A 21,355-nucleotide genomic window follows, 5' to 3' on the forward strand; every position below is an offset into this window, starting at 1 on the left:
ATCTGCAAATATTAAATTTATTTATATTTTATTTTACAGAACTGTGTACCTTATTGTATAGATTTAAGTGCCTAGTCAATTGGAGGTGAGTTTTTCCAGGAACATGATTTCTAAAACAAACAAATAACAACAACAAAATACACACATAATTAAATGAAAATAGAAGAGGTATACTATAAGCTTTCTTTTGCTAAAAAAGAATAGAGTTGGGCTTCATAATAAAAATAAAAGAATTTAGGTAAATGAATAACTTACATTGGAATAACTGAAGCAAATTTCTATCTCCAGTGGCTATTTTGTTTTTTTTTTTTAATTTTTTTTATTTATTATTTATGATAGTCACAGAGAGAAAGAGAGAGAGAGAGAGAGAGGCAGAGACACAGGCAGAGGGAGAAGCAGGCTCCATGCACGGGGAGCCCGACGTGGGATTCGATCCCGGGTCTCCAGGATCGCGCCCTGGGCCAAAGGCAGGCGCCAAACCGCTGCGCCACCCAGGGATCCTTATTTTGGGTTTTTTATCTAATGATTGCCTTACTTTCACAGATCATTGAGAATGTAAAACTCAAGACCTAAAACAAAAGGAGATATTCTTATTTTGCCCACTAAAATTGAAGTACTATTTTTCTGATGTTATATATCTTTATTGCCTCACATTTGGAAAAAATACAATGGAAAGTATAGCAAGTAGATAAAGCCATTCAGGGATCCCTGGGTGGCGCAGCGGTTTGGCGCCTGCCTTTGGCCCAGGGCGCGATCCTGGAGACCCGGGATCGAGTCCCACGTCGGGCTCCCGGGGCATGGAGCCTGCTTCTCCCTCTGCCTGTGTCTCTGCCTCTCTCTCTTTCTCTCTCTGTGACTATCATAAAAAAAAAAAAAAAGATAAAGCCATTCATATTTGGTGTAAGAATGCAAGTACATTTAAATTACAAAATAGAACAATTATAACAATATACTGGGATAAAAGTTATGTGAATCTGGTATCTCTCTCAAAATAACTTACTGTACTCTCAGCTTTCTTCTTGTGATGATGTGAGATGATGAAATGCCCCTGTGATAAAACAAGGTGAGGTGAATGGCAGAGACATTATGATGTAGTGTTAGACTCCTATTGACCTTCAGAAGGAGGACCATCTGCTTCCAAACCACTGTTGATCACAGGTAACTGAAACTTTATAGTAAAATTTAATATCTGGAAGCATGAGTAGTCCTACTTTGCTCTCTTTTCAAGACTGTTTTGGGTATTCTGGTTCCCCTGCATTTCCATAGGAATTTTAGGATTTTTTTAAATTTCTGCAAAAAAAAAAAAAAAAAAGTTCAAATTTTGATGGAGATTGCACTGAATCTGTACATCAATGTGGGGAGTATTGCAACTTCAACAATATTAAATCTTTCAGTCCATGAACATAGATGTCTTCATCTATTTATGTCTTTCTATTTATTTGTCTTCCTTAATTTATTTCAACAATGTTTTATAATCTTGGTGTACAAGTCTTGTACTTTTACTAAATTTAGTCCTAAATGTTTTATTCTTTTTGACATAATTATAAACAAAATTTTAAAAATATGCTTTCCTGGATGCTTATTGCTACTGTGTGGAAATACAACAGATTTTTGTATATTGAACACGTACCCAGCAATCTTGTTTAACTTATTTATTAGCTCTGATTGTTTTTATTGTGGATTCCTAAGCTTTTCTATATAAAAACTAATGTCTTCTGTGAATAGAAGTAGTTTTACTTTTTCCTTTCCAATGTGAACGCCTTTTATTTCTTTTTCTTTCCTCATGCCCTGACCAGAACCTCTAGAATAATGTTGAATAGAAATAGTGAGAATGGATATCCTGCATTATTCCTGACTTGGGGGATAGTTATTAGTATTTCTCCAGAAAGTATGATATTAGTTTTGGGTTTTTCATAAATGTCCTTTATTAGATTGAATAATTTCCTTTCTATTCATGTAATATCTATCAAGATGTTCATGTGGCTTTTGTCCTTTATTCCATTAACATGACTGCATTTATTAATTTTCATATGTTGAATGAACACTCCATACCTGGGATAAATCCCACTTGGTATAATTCTTATATGTCACTAAATTTGGTTTGTTAGCATTTTGTTGAAGGTTTTTGCATCTATATTCATAATGGATATTGGTGTATGATTTTATTTTCTTGTGATTATTTTATCTGGTTTTGGTGTCAGGATCATACTGGCCTTGTATAATACATTGGGGACTTGTTCCCATTTTTCTGTGTTTTGTTTTGTTTTTGGAAGAGTTTGTGAATATGTTAATTTCTCTTTAAACATTTAGTAGGACTCGTCCACAAAAGCCATCTGGGCCTGGGCTATTTTTTGTGAGATTTTTAAAAAATTACTAATCGAATCTCTTCATTTATTATTGGCTTATTCAGATATTAAATTTCTTCTTGGATCAGTTTCAGTAGTTTTTGTCTTTCTTCAAAAAAAAATTTTTTTTGAGAGAAAGAGAGCACAAGTGGGGAGGAGGGGCATAGGGAGAAGGAAAGAGGGAATTTTAAGTAGGCTCCAAGCTCAGTGCAGAGCCCAATGTGGGGCTCAATCCCACAACACTGAGATCATATCTGAGATGAAATCAAGAGTTGGACACTTAACTGACTGAGCCATCCAAGTGCTCCAAGTCTTAGAATTTTTTAAGTTTCATCTAAGTTATTGAATTTTTTGGTGTATAATTTTTATAGTATTCTCTTACGATCCTTTCTAGTTCTGTAAATTCATAGTAATATCCCACCTTCCATTCTACTACATAGACATATAGAGCTAAATACATTAATATTTTCTTCAGTTTCCCAGAATTAGACCCCACTAAAATGAGAAAACACATGGTTGTTGATTTTATCCTAAATTTTCTGAAAACGGGCCACAATTCTTCCTCAAAACTTTAAAATCATTCATATTTTCTATGATTAATCTTTTATTGTTCTGTCATCCTACATCTATTAGGATTCAATTACTGACAGCAGAATATACAGACTTTAGCCTCACATATATAAATAAATCAAGCCCCCCCCCCCTTTTTTTTCTTAATTACCCAACATTGACAGGTGGGGAACTGGGAAGCCAGTGCTTGTTGCTGGCTCCAACACCACACAATTTCTGCCACTATCCATTCCATGAGAATGGACAACTTATGACCTGCTGTTTCACACTGGAAAATGAGGAACTCAGCCCTGATACCACTGTATTAGCTGTCACAGAAAAACCAAATGTTTCTGTGACTATCTTTACCAGCAGGATCCAGAGTTTTGCCCACACTGGTTTTATCAATTTTCAAGGTGATACTGTGGGGACATAGACAGATTTCCTAATGCTTTTGTTATACTTTATTTATAACTTTAGTCAGTTAGAAATGTAAACAAATTTTAAGAGTAATTTTCTCTTTAGATACAATATCTGTCTCCAGTGGTATCTTTTTTAACATGCTATTTGCTCCTTTCAGCTTTTATATATTTTTTAGAAACTTTCTATTGTACTCTCCTTCACATAACTCATGTTTGCATAGCTTCTAGTATTGGCATTTTTGCGTTCTCAGTTAAAGTTTTACTTCAATTTCCTCTCTACAACATCATGACATATTTTTGAGATAAAAAGTACTTATATTTTCCAAGTATTTGAAAGGACACCTACACTTAAAATGTCTGAAACTATAATGCTACAGCAACAAACATTTACTTGAAGCCATAAGGAGAAGAAACAAATTATATGACATGAGGGGATGGAATAATTAAAAAAAAAAATATATATATATATATATATACACTCTTCACTCAAATCAGTGGGAAAAATACCCAAGTGAGAACACTGAATGAAGAGTAATTTTCAATAATTTTTCTCTTTTGACTCAAATCCATTTGTATTATGTGCAAAATAGGAGACTCTTGGATATGAAAAACAATACTCTGTATTGAGATTCCCAGAACACAGTTGTATGCATCTTTTTCTTGCTGTCTTTTCATTCTGCCAGAATAGCTAATCTGCATTCATTGCACATTTTTTCCATAGAAATTATCTTGTTTATCTTCATCCACCTATGTCCAAGTTGATTTGAATGAAATCTCTTGATACTTATCTCTATTATAAATGTTTTATTGGAGTATAATATACACACATATATATGTGTGTATATATATATATATATATATATATATATAAGACATATATATATATAGAGAGAGAGAGAGAAAGAGAGAAAGAGAAGTACATAAATCATAAGCATAGAACTAAAAAAATGAAAGCAATTTTGGCATTTTTTTCTATTGATACCAATGTTGGCTTTATTATAAACTATGCTCCATGTTTTTTTTACTGAGTGAAATCCCAGCTTACCTCATTGAATAATTGTCAAATGACATATATTTAAACATATAAGATTTCCAGAGAGATCAGTTACTATATTAGAAACTTTGAAAAATTAGAAATTATCTAATAGTTTATTATTTTTAGGGCTACTGGGTAATTGATCTGGCAATTGTTTATAAGCATTATGACTGAATCTTCCTGGGAAAGTGGATGCTAAAGCTTTCTGAGCCTAATACAGGTAGAGCAGGATTAGACCTAAATCTAAAGCGAGCACTTTTTCAGGTACTAGGGTACTCAGCAGTGGCACACAAGAATTTTTGGTGACATTCTGTTGAATATTTTGAAACTTAAATGTCATATATTTATATTAATATGCCCTACAAAAAATATAATGGTTATAGCAAGCTTATAATTTCTCAAAGAAAAATTTGCTGAATCACAAAACAACAACAACAACAAAAAATATTTTAGGCCAAATCCTGTGAGGCTGGTACTGAAGACTGGCTCACTGGCTCCATTCCCACCTGCATGAAGTGGACCTTACTGCACGCTGCAGTCTGGAAGATAAGGACTACATTTCTTAGATGCCTTTAGAGGCCAGGCTTCCTGTGATCTACCATCAGCCTGGGTTCTAGGAGGCACACCTATTACACTTATGTATCTACCTTTGTAATTGTGACTCATAATTATTTAAGATCATAATTGGAACTTAGGAAAAGCCCCACTTCTGCTGCTTGTGCTGTCTCTGCAGAGAAACACAATCATGGGAGCACTTGGTTTTCTGTAGCAGCTGTAGCAGAGGCCCCCTTGACTCTCTTCTGTCATTAATCTCTTCCACCTCTATGTCATCATATAGAGTTAGGGTTTGGTTGATGGCAGCAGAACACCCTTTAGTTAATTTATGTTAAAAGAGGTTAAATAGCATTTTTGAGGTGACTCCTAATACTTTTGGAAGGGCTAGAGGAGCAAGCTCTAGGCTGAATTTGCAGGAATTACTCTCATAAAGTCTAACTGGCCTGACTAGAAGCCACTTTCTCTATTCCAATCTAGAAGATGAGGAATCAAGAGATTACCCCAGAAATTGTTGGCTTCAAGACTCCATCTTTTTGTCATGACTCACACACTACATGGATTGTGATTTGTTCATTCCAAATTTATTATTTTTCTATATTTTATTTTTATCTCTTTTTCACATTTTTAAATAAAGCAATCTGTTGATAATGAAAAAATGCAGTACTGCCTTATAAATGTAAAGATAGTTAAACTTACCATGTGCATACAGAAAATACAGTGTAAAATGGTATGGTTTTTAGAAATTATATTTTTCCACTCTGCACCAAATCTGACCGCCATCTCTGAGGCACTTGTCATTTTTTTACACATTGTTCTGTAGGTGGCGCCATTGCTGCACAGTGGTAGGTCAGCGGCATAAAAATTGGCCTTCAAGAAGAGGACTCAGAACAGGTTAATTTTAAGGATCATCTGCAACTCCAGCACGTGGTTGGGTCGGAGCTAAGTTTTTCCAGGTTTGGTCTGTGGTTAAATGTTGGCGAGTTGCCTCTACGGTCTGGAAAGTAAAGGCAAAAAAGATCTGGCTGGCTTAATGCACAAGTGGGTTTGTCAGCAAGAGAGAAGGTGCAGTGCCTTAACCTTTAATGGGATGCTCTTGACAGCCCAGTTTATGCCTTGTTTTGCTTCTTTCAGAGCTCACCTGGGCTGGTATAAAAATAGGCCTTTCTGCTCAAGAGGCCGACTTAGCCTGTAGGAAGGGCGAGGAGTTGCCTGGGAGAGGAAGCCATGACACTGGGGGAGCTGTTTTTCATTCTCAGTTGAACTCCTGCTTTGCCCCCCTCTTGCCCTGACACTCTTTCTTACCTTAGTAACAAAACGTGAATTCTGTATTTTTCTGATTTTTGCTTTATGGAATGAATCATTCCCTCAAAACTTTATTTTTGGAAGAAAAATTAAAGTAGAATATGAATGTGAGCAATAACACCCAAATTAAGATAGATCCTGGGGCTCATTAACCTATTCAAAAGCCAGACAATGTAACTGAATAGAAACACTGGCTCCTGTGCATTCCTTTCAACTGTTGAAATCTAGCAAATTTGAAAATAGGGTGGAAGAATAATAATTCTTAGAAAACCCCAGTTACTTGGAAATCTACTTGAGCCACATATTTGTAAAGGAATGCAGTTGCATTAATAACACTATCAAATAGACATGCTTAGTAAAGATTCACCCAACCATGATTCTGTGGGTCAGCTCTTTTGGGGGAAGTCCACTGTGTTCTCAGCACTATGATCTGTTATGTGCGGCACAGAATATAGTTTGTACAGCACATGTACATTCTTGGTAGGTAGAAATTTTGTTTGCTTTTTTTGTACTTTTAAATAAACAACATAGATTGGAAGAATGATTTCCATATCTGAAAACAATGATTTCCTGAACCCCATTCACATAGATTACAATGTAATTGCGTTTTAGGCAAAACTTGAAAATCTCCATTTCTAAATGCTCTATAAATTATTCCAAGACTTTGACAAGTCTTGGAAGCCTGGCCTGTAAAGAAGGAATAAGAAATTGCTGTTAGAAACCAGAAAAAATATGGCTATACTCCCGGGCTACAATTTCAAAATCAGTACACTTACAAAACTGGAAATGGGTAAAAAGATAGGCTGAGGGTGAGAAGTAAAAATTTGGATTTTTGGCATCTAATTCCCTTTATTGCCTTCTAATGACACCTTGATCAAAATTGCTTTTTTTCTCAAGTCCACTTTAATACATTTTCAGAGTAGAATCCTACTCATCTTCTAATGATATCTGAAAGTGGGACAGAACATACTTGAGGTAAAAAAATAATAATAATAATCATCTTTGTGCTAGCCCAGTTCTCCCATCCAAGTACTAACCAGGCCATACCCTGCTTAGCTTCCAAGATCAGACAATATTGGGTGCGTTCAGAGTAGTATAGTAGTAGACGTGTTGGCCCAATTCCTTATGAGCTGATCACTGGCTATGGAGCATGCTGCACACTTATGTGTCTTGGTGTTGCAAATTTTCTATTACATCAAGTGTCAAGTGAATGAAGAAGGCAGTAGAATCTAATACACACCAGTGTGTAATTTAAATTGATTAATAGAGGGTTGCCTGGGTGGCTCATTTGGCTGAGCATCCAACTCTTGATTTCAGCTCAAGTCATGATCTCAGGTCATGATCTCGGGGTCATGAACTCAGGTTGAGGTTGAGCCCTGAATTGGGCTCTGTGCTTAGTGGGGAATCTACTTGTCTCCCTCTTTCTGCCCCTCCCCCTGCTTGTTCTTTCTGTCTCTCAAATAAATAAATAAATAAATAAATCTTTAAAAATAAATAAGTAGACTAATAGTGAAGCGTACTCTCAAGCTGTGGGCATACTGATATGGAGTGGAAAAGAAAACGGAGATATAGTGTTTCTAACAGTATATTTAAAAAAACATGAAAAACCCAATGTAGAAGCTCTTCAGATAGTTCAACCTTGTATTAGAAAAAAAATTAAAAAAGAGTCATATCCTTCTATTCTTTACTGACTAAGGATACTACTTCTTTTTGCATTAATAAATTATATTTTATTATTATGTTTTGTTAACTATTTTTGTTATACATTTTTGCATCATATTTTAGAGATTAGAAATACCAAATACAATCATGACAACACAAGAGTAGTAAAAAGTAGTAAAAGACCTAAGTACTATAAGAAGATTATAAGAGTTTAACTTCATTTATCTTCTTTTTTTTTTTTTCATTTATCTTCTTAATATTATTTTTGCTATTGTCCCATTTTTTCCTTCTGCATAAGTTATAAACTCTTGAATTTGTGTTCCTGTACTTTCATTTTTTTCATCTGGGGCCATTATCTTTTGACATGAAAAACAATCTTTAGTATTTCTTCTATTGTAGGTCTACTATAGCAACAATTTTTTTAGCTTTGGTTATATGAAAAGTCTTTATTTCTTCATTTTTTGAAGAATATTTTCATTCTGTATAGAGTTCTAGGTTAGAAGATTTTGTTTTGGTTTGGTTTTTTTCTCATTCGGTTCTTTAACTGTACCTTCTAGCACATAGTTTTTGAGTGGTATTTCTGTGAAGGTAATGTGGGTTTTTTCCCCTCTGTTTTAAGAATTTTTCTCTTATTAGTTTTAGAACAATGAAAGTTGAAGTTTTCTTTGTATTTATCTTGTTTAGAATCCACTGAATTTCTTGAATCTGTGGGTTATTTTTCACCAGATTTGAAAAAATTTTGGCCATTACTTATTCAGATAGTTCTTTTGTCCCAATGCCTCTCTTCTCCTTCTGGGACTCCAGTTATGTGTATGTTAGATATTTTAATCATATCTTATATCTTTTATATGTTGCGTTTGGTTTCTTCCACTCTTGTTTGCTGCCTATGCCTCCTACATAGTTTCTATTGACCCATTTTGAATCTACAAACCTGGTCTTGTGTGTCCTATTTGCTCTTAAACTCATCAAAAGATTTGATTCCAAATTCTGTAGTTTGCATTTCTAGAATATTTTATTCTTTTTTATAAACTAATTCTCTATTATAATCCTCCATCTTTTCATCCATTTTCCTCAGCTTTCCTCCATCTTTTCATCCATTTTCCTCAGCTTTCTTTATATTAATCATGTTTACTTAAAATCTTCACTGTTACCCACAACTTCTGGACTCTCTCTAAGCTCGTACCTATTGGCTACTTTATCTCATGTCCCCCTTGGATCCACCATTTTATTTTGTGTTTTTATAGTATTTTAGATTCTCTCTTGTTTCTTGTATGATTTATTTTTTTCTGAGGTCTGTGCATGTGCCAGTTCATCTGCTACTTCTCATTCTATTCTGGTTTTTATACCATTTATCTGTTATGAGGACTCTGTTGGAAGATAACTTTCAATTGCAGAGAATCCAAAGTTCTTTCTATTTGTAAATTGTTGAAATGTCACACATCGAGAATAGTGTTTTGAGAAACTGTTCTGAGAAAATTCTGTGTTTCAGCCACTGTACAGAAGCATGAAATGCTGGAATTTAAGGATTGTTCTTGCCTAATATATTCTGCAAATACTATCTGCAGTTTATTAGTCCAGATTAACTTTATTTTTCCATGACTATATTTCTCTCTGTGATATTATTAGTGGCAAGAAGAGTATTTCTTTTAATGTTTACTTTCAAAAAGGGAAAACAAAGCTTTTAGATTCGCTCCAATATGAAAAAGGGCTCTCTCTTTCTTTTGAAAATCATAGCTCACATAGAATACTTTTCCTTTCCCAATTCATCAATTCCACTTCTCATGTTCCAAATGTTATTATTTTATTTAACCACTTCATAACCATATGAGCTACATGAGTGTTACTTACATAGAGACCAATGCCAGAATGGCTTATTTAGCTATAAACTGATTTTTCTCCAAAAAGCAAACATGTTACATATACTTTGTACTTAAAGGAGCCCCAATCAAACATTTGAGACCCACTTAATTGTACGGAAGGAAGGGAAATTAACCTAGGGTATTCAATACCTAAGCCCATTTTAGAACAGCATCATACATTTTAAAGTTGACTCATTTTATTAGTTTTGCAACATATTTTATAAAACCTTTACTCTCAGGAATGATTAATAAGAGAATATGCCTTCACTATGCAGACATTTTTTCTTCTATTAGAGTCACTGTGACCTAAAAAGCATTCTTTTGAACTTCTAGGAGAAATGGCTTCAGATTTATTGTCTTTCATAGCCCTTTAGGGGACATATAATAATATAAATTTGTTTAGATTATGAATCCATTAGAATATATAATATAAATGTTTTATATATAAAATTCTAGGCAAGATTTATAAACAAATTTTAAATAGATTTTCAGAAATTATTTATTCATCTCTCTCAGGTAATAAAGGAAGATTTGTTTCATTTTGCTTTGCTTTGCTCTTGAAAAAATATGGCATACCTTGTTTAACAATAGATAAAAGACATAGCTTATTGAACCCAATTTGTTCCTTTAGAAGGAAAAATCAGAGACAGCAGTGTCAAGGCAGCCTCAGACCCATGTAGGGGATTTTTCTGAGGCTTTCCAGTAATACCCACCCACCTCTTTAAACTCTTGTTCTCTGCTTGACATATAATTCTCACTCAATACTACATACAATTTTCCTCTGATTAATACTTCAGTCCTCACATTCAGATTCACAATATTTTTAACTAGCAACTTCTCTGCTATCATCTAATGGCATGTATAGGGAAAACCTTTACTGTATCTCACTTATTATCACTCCATTTACCTACCTTCTGACTAATACAAATAATTTATAATCTCCACATACAGTAATCCCCTCTCATGAGAATACTTCCCAGCACTGAAGCAGAGAATCATTAGGATACATCATTGAAAAATAATCCACAAAAAGAATTATGACTACTTATTGTTGGTAGATAGGTTGAGATCTTTGACAACTATGATCCCACAATGTCTCTCTAGCATGTCTGATGCAGGGTTGCTGTGGATTGAAAGAATTACATAAACATAAAGTGTTTAGTGTGATGTCCTACATTCAGGAAACCCAAACAATTTTAGTTATTGTTAATATTATTAATATTAGATAGCAGTGCTTTTTCCAACTCAGTACACAGCCATATCTCTCTTGACATTAGTATGTCCCGGCATTTTTGTAAATAAAATAGGGGCCATTATCAGAAAGCCGTCTTTTTTTCCCAAAAGATGACTAGGTTGTACATAATCACCCAATTATATCATATTTAAGCAAAGTCTGTAACTCTAGAATATTTGATTTATGCTTGTTGAAACAAAGTTTTAAATTTGTCTTTTCAGCTGAATGGTTTACTTTTTTGACAAAGGTGGAACTGACTATTAATTTCATCATCATGTCCAAATACACTAAGAGTGGATCATAAATGTGTAGTTTCTTGATTGAACATGAATTCATGAAGAGCTATCTATCAGCCTGTATAAACATTCATAGACAACCTTCTCAGGTTTATGTGGGGGTGTGTATAAGGTTGCAAAGGGAGGTGAGGAATACAGCAGGTCATGTTTGTATTATATCAGAAAAATTCCTTTCTAATCTTCTCATGAACAGATTCAACTGAATGGTTTATTATTTTCAACTAGTTCTCTACTGTTAGAAGTTTCAGCTTTTTTTTTCCCCCACAAGGCATCAAAGAAATTTAGCAAGGCTCATTTTACTAGTTTGTTTTCTATCACAAGCCAAATATGCTTTAGAAATATGAGCGACTATGTCATTTGTCAAGTTCAACATGTAATTAAGTGGGCCCCTTTAAGCAGCATGCAGAGATAAGAAGGTAGGATTTTAGCCACACATTTACAGCACACCTACACAATGCCAAAACTAGGTGGGTTGTATAATTTATTATCTAAATTGGGACACTTTAGAGAATAAGAAGAGGCTGTGTTCTTAAAGACAATAGAAGAAGAGGCATGAATTGAGACTGTCCCCAGTTAATTAGGATATATGGGAACTTTAACTATAACCCTCCTAAGATCTTGGAAAAATACTAGAAGACAAGAGATGTCTTTTGTTTTCTTGTAAACTATCCCATAGATCTATATGAGGCCTGTCCAAACTACAGCTTAATCATTAGATGATGACCTTTGATATTAGTTGAATAAGTACAATCTGTTACATAGATAATAAACCTTACAGAGGAGGTGAACAAATTTAACAGCAGATTGGGGACAAGAGAATGATGCCTGAGCATGCCCTTCAGGAACTGTATCAGAATATCTGAGCCTCCTTGGAACTCAGTTTCTGCCAGATGTTTCCAACATCAAGGTCCAACTCACATTTCTTAGATATTCTGGGGTTCTGGCCCCAGTTAGAGGTCCATCTATGCATCCATCAAGACTAAAGTTGGAACTAGGTCTGTCAGAGCCATGCAGAAAAATGAAGGTCTCAAGAACTGTGGCCTGAATGTGAAATAGAAGTGCATAAAGCAGTTTTACAAGAGGGGATCCCTGGGTGGCTCAGCGGTTTAGCGCCTGCCTTTGACTCCAGGGATCGAGTCCCACATTGGGCTCCCTACATGGAGCCTGCTTCTCCCTCTGCCTATGTCTCTGCCTCTCTCTCTCTCTGTGTCTCTCATGAATAAATAGATAAAATCTTAAAAAAAAAAAAAAAAAACGTTTTAGAAGAGAAATCAGTCAGCAGGAAGAACCTCAGTAGACTTTGGGTTTAAAAAATCGACATCCAGGTATAAAGAAAAAGTTTTCAAACTGAAGGAAAGATTCTGTCTCAGATTACCATAGACATCCAAGGGATTAGTTTGAGCCTCAGAGGAGCCCAGGCCTAGGTGGTGCTTTGGTTTAATGAGACCTAGAGGCAGGATGAAGCAGAGATAAGTTCAAATCCCAGCTGGATTGAAAAGAACACAGGCAGTCTGAGGTTTAAATCTTCCATTCAAAGGTACTGTGAAGGAGGTGGCTACATCTGTAAATGGTTCCTGGTATGTCTTAGGGCCTGTGTTTCTGGACAGATAAAAATACCATGGAGAATAGCAATAAGTAGCAGTGAAAAAAAAAAAAAGCATATGTTTCATCATTGAATATTTTCATGTGTCTGAAAGTATTTAAGACACCCTTCATTTCTCCTTCTGAATTCTAGGAAGCAACCAGCCACAAAAGATAAGATTAAGGGCCACAGAGGTCCCAATAGCTCTGTGTTTGTCTTACCCAATGGATGAGAGGAAGATGCATTTAGGAAACATCAAAGAATGACTGTAAAACCATTAACAAAGCTTCTGGAACTTCACTCTTCCAGGAAAATTCATAGACCCATAAGATCAGAGAACCAGAAAGGAGCCTGGAGACCAGTGATTCAGGTCCCCTCCCTTGACAGATGAGGCTAATGAGACCCCACGTTGTTAATAAGTTGTCCAGAGTTGTCACACAGCCAGACAGTGGCAGAACTAGTGTTAAATCTCAGTGCTCCTGACTCCCTGTTGAAGTCGGTGGAGGGAGGGTGAGAAGGAAGTGTTTAGGGGGAAAAAGAATCTGAAATCTAAAAGGTGGGAGATAGGTAAATTTAAAAAAAGGATTTTCAAATTTGGAATGTAGAGTTAGAAGAAAGCATAAGAGTGGCAGAAGCAAGCATGTAATCAGAAAGTAAGGGAGGTGCCCTGGCTGGAAGAGGCAGGCAATAGAGAAGATTAGGGAGACAAAATTAAGGAAAAGCTCTAAAGGCAACAAACATATGTCACTTGCCACCAATTAGGGTCATTCTTGCTATACACCATGGATTATTTTTTTGACAATGATATTTTAGAGGAACTGCCCTGACATCCTTTGTTCCCAAACACCTACAGCATTTGCTTTTGTGTACTCCAAAAATATCTTGTAAATTAGTCAAAATGGTTTGTCATGGCACCCATAAACTGGGGAATGGGGTTATGGCATTGATTCAGATCTGATCTCTGAACTTTATGTACAAGTTGTTCAGAACCCAAATCATTCATTCATGGACACAGAGATGGCATTTCATGCAGGCTGGTGTATTGCTTACATGTCTCACCATTTGGCCAAAATGAGATCCACGATGTTCACAATCATTCCTAGAATACTCTTCTCCCTATTTGCACTCTTCAAAGTCTGGGATTAGATTTTGTTAACTTCTGGAGGTTATGCCTGGAACATACTGAGTGCTCAGTAGGTATTTTTTAAGTTCACGAAGGATAGATAAGTAAATGGCCATCACAAATTACATGGTCTAGTGAGGTTGAATGGTTTGGAGCATCTCATTCAAAGAGAACTTGTTACTTATTATTGGAATAAAGAAAAGGGGGAAAATGCACATTTAACTTTATATAACTTTACACAAACAAGAAGCCCCGATAAATGTGATACCAGGAAGTTACTGGAGCATGTCCACCCCCCAAATAATTTTCCAAACGTGAACTTTTTTCATGACTCAATTCCTCTACACTGTGTAATAACCAAATACAGAAATGAAGACCATGTAGGTCTGTATTTAATCTATCCCTTTGACCTATTTCACTCTTCAATCAACCAAAGTCAAATGAAAATTGCCTGAAGGAGCTAAATTTTAATAAAACAAAATTTTAGATAATAATCTAAAAGAAAAGCACATGGACAATATAGCTAAGTGGATCAGGGTTTCTGTTTTCATATTGCTGAATTTAAAGTCACGGCGGCAGGGAGCTCATGTCACTAAGGAGCAATCAACCACAGCCCCAAAGTTCCCTAAGTAACAGAGCTGTGAGTGGCCTGGATCCAGCACAGACTGCTTTAGCCTGGCTTTGCCTAGAGGATCAGCCCCACAAATGAGAGCTGTAATATCAGTTTTCACCAGAAAAGTAGCTGAAGACTATTTTTTAAAGGCATGTATTGTTTTGATTGATGAAAGAGTGGAACTAGTAGATATCCTTTTCTTCCTAGTACAGCTTGTTCCTTTGCAAACAGGATGCATCTTAGAGGGAAGGAAATTTAGAGCATATGAAATAAACATTAGCCAATCATGAAGCACCCCCACCCCAATAACCTTTACTGGGGGAAAATGGGCACATCAGTTAACAAGTAGGACATTTCTGGAAGCAGATTCAGTTATCTGTGAAGAGTCAATCACTTTAAGAGAGGATAGAAACTGCCTTCTGGGTATTTTCAGAGAAGTATAGCACAGTATAGATTAACTTGGCTGTTCAAGCAAAATATAATTTCTTCCTTTTCAGAACTTGTTTGATCTTTTTATGTGATCCTACTTATCTGAGCTGTGGAGAAAAGCATTTGGTTCAACTCAGAAAACAAAGTTTGATCTAATAATATACATATTCTCTTGAATACCACTTAGGTTTTCAGGAATTGCCTCCTTCCCCACCCCAGTGCTCTAGACAGAGACATGTCAACAGATAAACTGAAAGACTCCCCAACAGTGTATGGTGGGGAGTGAGGAGCTAGGATAGCCTCATAGCAACAGAGAAGAGGGAGGTCTCAAGGATCCCTGCATCAGCCCCCGTAGAGCCCTCAACTCTTCTGCTGCCACACAATGTTCCTTCCACCTGATTACTGTACAATCTATAGCATATAAAGCTGAATTTTTTGGCTAATGAACTCAGCTTTCTCAGGGCTCCTTCTTCCCCACTTGGCACTACTTTGGCTCTTACCAGTTTAATTTCTATTCCTGAGATTGGGCTCCAATTCAACTTGTGGCCTTGGATCCGGAGTCATTTGCCTATGTGGCTGTTGCACTCCTCCTTCACCTAAGCTGACTGACCTGGGCCACTGTGTACTGTGTGTGTCCCTCCTGAGGGAACACAAGATGTTTTTAACACATTCACAACCACGGAGTTTAATGGGGACTTTGGAACTTTGACTCTAGGCCATGCGGCAACTCTAGGCATGCCCAAAATAAGAAAAGTTCAAAAGTCTCTGTTGGTAGTGGTGGTGGCAGCAGCAGCAGCAGTAGCAGTATGGGTGTGTGGGTGTTGTACATTGCCTTCAAATTATTTAGCATGGAGTCTGTGTTAAAAACTTTTGCTCAGAGACAGGACTCCTGGAAGTGGTGTCTTTCTACCTGTTTTGTCCTCTATGCCCATTTTCCTCCCATAAGGCAGCAAAATAATAAGAGGCATACCTTCCCATTCTTCTTCCTCTCAGGTAAAGAATTCCCCTACAAAAAACTTAACCATTTAGATCTATGAGGCCAGGATTTTGGTATGTTAAATATTTATTTAATTTATTTAAATTATTTAAATTATTTAATCTAATTTATTTAAATTAGAGTAAGTTAGAAAGTTTTTTAGATATACACACAGACTGCTTTCATACTATTGTCTTGCTATAGCCTGGAAAAGGCTACCTATAAGAGGCAAGGCTGATGGTAGACCTCTTACTCTTGGAGGCGTGTGCCCTCTCCTTTCCTACAGGGACCTTAGGACTTAGCCTAGGGACTTCGAGGGAGCAGCATTCATAGGAGGAAATGAAACACATTTGTCTATTTTCCTCAAAATACTGTCTCCATTCTAGGAGTGGGAGGTGGCTGCTGGGTCTGTTCTGCTCCCCTCTTTATTGTCCAGGCTCAGCTGTGCCCTCTAACAGCCCATAGACCATGCCTTCTTCTTTCCCTGGCTTCCTCAGAGGCCCTAGGAACCCCCATTAAATTTGACCTCAACCATTAATTTGAGGAGTGGGGAGAAAAAACATGTCTGTGGAAAGTGTAAATGATTATGCAGTTTTTCAGAGACAACTTCAGAACCATCTTAACTATGATTAACAAGGAGAAAGCTACACACCCAGCACTGTTCTTGAGAGTCCTGCTTTCTATATTAAGCCAAATTCATGCTTTTTCTTGCATGTAAGTGAAAACAAAAAAACAGTCTTTCCATACTTTTCTTACCTCTGTCATCAAATCAGGAACATGATAATGCCAACTCATTTCTTACTTATGTGCAGAAATGCCAGTGTTTTTTTTGTGAAGTGTGTGTGGTATATGAAGAATAACAACAATAATTACATTTCTCCCAAGTGAATGGGGTGAAGACAGCATGACTCTTGCAGACGAAGTGTTATTTGAGGCAGAGTCCTCATTTATATATTGTGACTAAAACTCAGAATTGAGGCAATAATTACATTTTAATTTCATACTGATAAAAACTAGACTAAAAACTAAAAACCAGCCAAGTCCAGCTCCTATCAACAGAGCATTTTATTTTTTGCTTTATAGCATTTTATAGTCTAGTTCACATGCTCATGTGATGCATTAAATACTAAGTGAGAAACAGTTCAGAGGAATCAGAACCATCTTGCATTTTAAAAGGTGGCTGTTAAAAATAACCTTTAAAGAAAGCCTAGCAAAGAGAGAGAGAGAGAGAGAGAGAGAGAGAAGGCTAGCAGCTATCCATTAACTCCTTGACTCCACCAAGTCATTTTAACCAACATTTCTGTAATGGAGGGTTTCATGGAGGAAAATATTCTGAATGGCCAAGAGATACTCCTTGAACTTGGAGGTATGATTCAAAGTCAGACTCTTGACTTTTCAATAATTTTGTTTTGTTTTTTCACAGGCAATTATTTTTTCTTTTTTGAAGTAGGCTCCATATCCAGCATGGGGCTTGAACTCTCAACCCTGAGATCAAGTGTCATATGCTCTACTGACTGAGCCAGCCAGGCACCCCTGTTTTTATTTATTTTTTTTTAAATGGAGACTTGCCCTTTGCTGTGCAGAGCTTAGGAAAGGGCTGGATAAATTTGCATAAGGAGTGCAAAAAACCTTCTGGGAAAGAAGGACAGAGATACTTCCTCTCAACCTCTGCTCTTTACAATTTGAGGTTAGGAAAATAGGGCACAGTAGAATGTGGTGTCCCTGACTAGAACCTGAAGGGACAAAAGATAATTTTTGAGTCCTTAAGGAATGATCTAAACTGATGACCCAAAGGTCATGACCTGGAGTTGATTCTTGCACAAGGCTTGTAAGGAAGACCCTCTGCTGGACTCTAGCACTTAAGAACAATGACTGAGCTTGTAGGTCTGATCTTGGAGCCTTGACCATCAAGGCTTGGATAGGAATCTGGGCCAGCAAGGACATCCTACGCTGATGTAATTACAGCCACCAGAGCATATAGGATCCAAATATCCTTGTAGAAACCATTGCCTGGTGTTTGGAAGTAAAGCTCTTTCTAGAGGGCACGAGTCCCTGAGGGTAAATGGAAGAAGTCCATTTGTAGACACACAACTAAGAGATAGGAATATATTTGTATCCTGAGTTGGTGAATAAGTACACCCAAATTACAAATCAAATAATAATCAAGATTCAGTGAAATAGTATGCTCCTCCTCCTAGTCTAGATGCTTAGAAGTAGAAAGAAGTTTAGACCATGGTACTGACCACAAGGAGTTCTGCTGAATACTAGAGAGGCAGTTGCAGAGAATAAGAGAGGGTATTGAAAGCATTAAGTGTGCATAAATTATATATATATATATATATATATATATATATATATATATATATATATAGAGCATTTACTAGTTATTGGATCTTGCTCTTAGTGCTTCACATCTAATAACTCATTTAAATTTTCAATAATCCCATTATTTTTATTTCATAGCTGAAGACACTAAAAACAGAACTTAAATAATCTGCCAAAGGTCACACAGCAGTATGTGGAGAAGCCAAGACTGATACCCATAGTCCTGCTTCATAGTCTGTGCTCCCAAGTAACTATACCACACAACCACCACACATGTGGTCCCAGGAGTTCGGAGTAAAAAATAGCAAAACTTAGGTAATGCAGATAAAGGCCCAAGACTAATTTTACATCGAGACTCAAAGCAAAAGTTACATTTTACAGAGAAGCAGACGGAGTAAAAGGGATGCATTAAGAGCATGTGTGTTATTTAAGCAAAGGTAGGTTGATTTCTTTAAACTACCCTTTGTAAATTGTAAGATAAAGAACTTTTATAGTAGCCATCAAGATGGTGAACACTATGTTTTCTTTCTTAGAGGATAACCAAAGGAGCTTAATTTCATTTTCATATATCTAGCTTCTTATCGACCTTTTCGTTATATCCTCATGTTTGTATTCATTCAGTAAATACTTAATAAGCACTGAAGATTTAACAATTAATAAGATATGTTCCTTGCCTTCAAGGAACTTACAGATAAACAGGGATGATAAACAATCAAGCAAAATAACCAGTATAGGGTGAAAAGTGCTGTGCTATAGGGGCAAAGGCAGACAGCCCTGGACACCAAGGTAGGGCATGTCCTCCTGTGAATCAGGAAGGGGTGCATAAGGAGGGGCTATTTGAGCTGATTCGAGGAAGGGTAGTGTGCGGAGGACAAAGGAAGCAGTATATTTAAAGTCCTGGCAAGAGAAAGCATTTTAGGAAATGAAAGCCATTCAGTATGTCTGAAAAAATTAGGCTTATGTGGGGAAATGGCTTGGCAGGCAGGGTATCTGATGAGACCAGGGACACATTTGAGTTAGATAATGAGGGTCTTTAGAGCAATTTAAGATTTACTGATTCTATTGTGAGGACAATAGGGAGCTGCAGAAAGGCTTAAAGCAGAGATGTAACAAAATCAGATCTCTATTAAAGGAAAAAATCCTGTTTGCAGCATAGACAAGCTTTGGGAGTTTCTGAGACTGCGTGAGCTGGTCAGTAGCTAAGGCAGTATGTCAGATGACAGATAATGATAATCTGACCCTTTTGAATAGCCATTAAAACAAAAAATATGGGCTGATTCAAGAGATGTTAAGGAAGGAAAACCAATAACCGATTGGAAGTAATGAACAAAGGAGAGAAGGGAGCCAAGAAGGAGTTCCACATTTCTGACCTGGTCAGATGCGTGGATGGTACTGCCACCATGTGCTATAAAGAATAAACTGAGTTTGAGCTTTTAGGGAAGCACCATGTAGCTATCTCTGGTGGGCTGTGACTGCCCTTTCCTTTGGGGCTGGGGGCCAGGGCCAGCAGCGTCTCACTAGACACGATGAATTTTGATATTGTTAGCAAAGAGATAAGAATTAAAGCCATGGAGTAGGGGGAGGGGAGAGGAGAGAGGGATGAGATAAGTCATGGAGAAAATATTCTGTTGAGGAGGAAAGATGCTGAGCCAGATGAATAATGAAAACTGACTTTTGAGTGCTGATCCCCGAGAACACTCAAGGAGTTTTTGGTGATTCTGATGAAAGTGGATTCAGTGAAGTGAAGATGGTAGAAATCAGATCCAGGTGGGTTGAGATATGAATGATTGGTGAGGAAATAGACGCTAAAAGCAAGCAAACTCTTTTTTTTTTTTTTTAAAGGATTTTATTTATTCGTGAGAAACATACAGAGGGAGGCAGAGACACAGGCAGAGGGAGAAGCAAGTTCCCCACTGGGAACCCCAATGCCAGACTCGATTCCATGACGCTGGGGTCATGCCCTGAGCCTAAGGGAGATGCTCAACCACTGAGCCACCCAGGCATCCCAAGCAAACTCTTGCTAGAAGTTTGAGAATTTAAGAGAGACTAAGATAGTTTTATTTTTGTTTTATTTTTTTTCCAATAGGAAAGATGAAAGACTCAACCCCAAAGGAAAAATGGGACTTTGTTAAGCAATCTGAACTCTTGGCTTCTAGGGGACCTAATTCTACAGTGACAACTTTTCAGATTTATGGATGGTGGGGAAAAAAATACTAAAACCTTGATTGAGAGTATTGCAGTAAGTTAATTTGTCTCCGCTATTATCTCTTCCTCCTTGGACCTGGAATACAGTGAAAATAAGTCTTGTGAAGAACAAAAGAATTCAGAGGAATTTGATATTTTAATCTTTAGTTTCTTGTTGATTCATCTTTCCCTCATCTCACACAAGCCACTTTAACTTAATGAAATATAATAAGTGAGGACTTGGTAAAAAGTACAAATCATAATTAATATTGACCAAAGAGAGTTTGAATAAACAATGGCTATTGCATTCGTGCACAGGTATGTTATAGGATGTTAATATTAAAAATAATCTTAATTAAAATGAAGTTTTACAGTTTTATTTAATCCCATCTTACAAATAAACACTATGTAATCTTTTAGAGATATTTTTGTCACATTATCTACAAAAACATATAATTAATGTCTCTTTTTTCTTTTTTTCCAGCAGAAATCAGCAGACTGATTCCTTTAAAAGTAGCTACTTCCTCATTTAAATCATTTAAAGGGCTACACAAAATATTCTCGTAAGTCTAGTCTGAGGACTATTTTTCATTTAAGAATTCCCTGCTCCTGAGGAGCCTGGGTGGCTCGGTCTGTAAACCATCTGCCTTCAGCTCAAGTCATGATCCCAGTGTCCTGGGATCAAGCCCCATGTCTGGCTACCTGCTTAGTGGGGAGCCTGCTTCTCCCTTCCTGCTCATGCTCCCTCTTGCTATCTCCATCTCGTTCTCTCAAATAAATAAATGAAATCTTTTTTTAAAAAATGAATTTCTCCTCCTAACAGACCCTTACTACATTTCCCTATAAGAAAGCATCCTTCTCTC

The 21,355-nt window shown here is 36.6% G+C and overlaps 2 long non-coding RNA genes across 4 annotated transcripts in view; one reads left to right on the forward strand and one right to left on the reverse strand.

Moving 5' to 3' along the window:
- The window catches only part of LOC102156162, a 47,673-nt gene that overhangs the window by 14,290 nt on the left and 12,028 nt on the right, over nucleotides 1-21,355 (reverse strand). The window lies entirely within an intron of this gene.
- On the forward strand, nucleotides 865-20,556 carry LOC111091123. The gene is made up of 4 exons (XR_005373973.1): nucleotides 865-1,158; nucleotides 5,728-5,798; nucleotides 18,447-18,745; nucleotides 20,395-20,556. It is a non-coding gene; the product is annotated as an uncharacterized LOC111091123 (long non-coding RNA).

Source organism: Canis lupus, chromosome 19, assembly GCF_011100685.1.
Source record: "Canis lupus familiaris isolate Mischka breed German Shepherd chromosome 19, alternate assembly UU_Cfam_GSD_1.0, whole genome shotgun sequence".
Classification (NCBI taxonomy): Eukaryota; Metazoa; Chordata; class Mammalia; order Carnivora; family Canidae; genus Canis; species Canis lupus.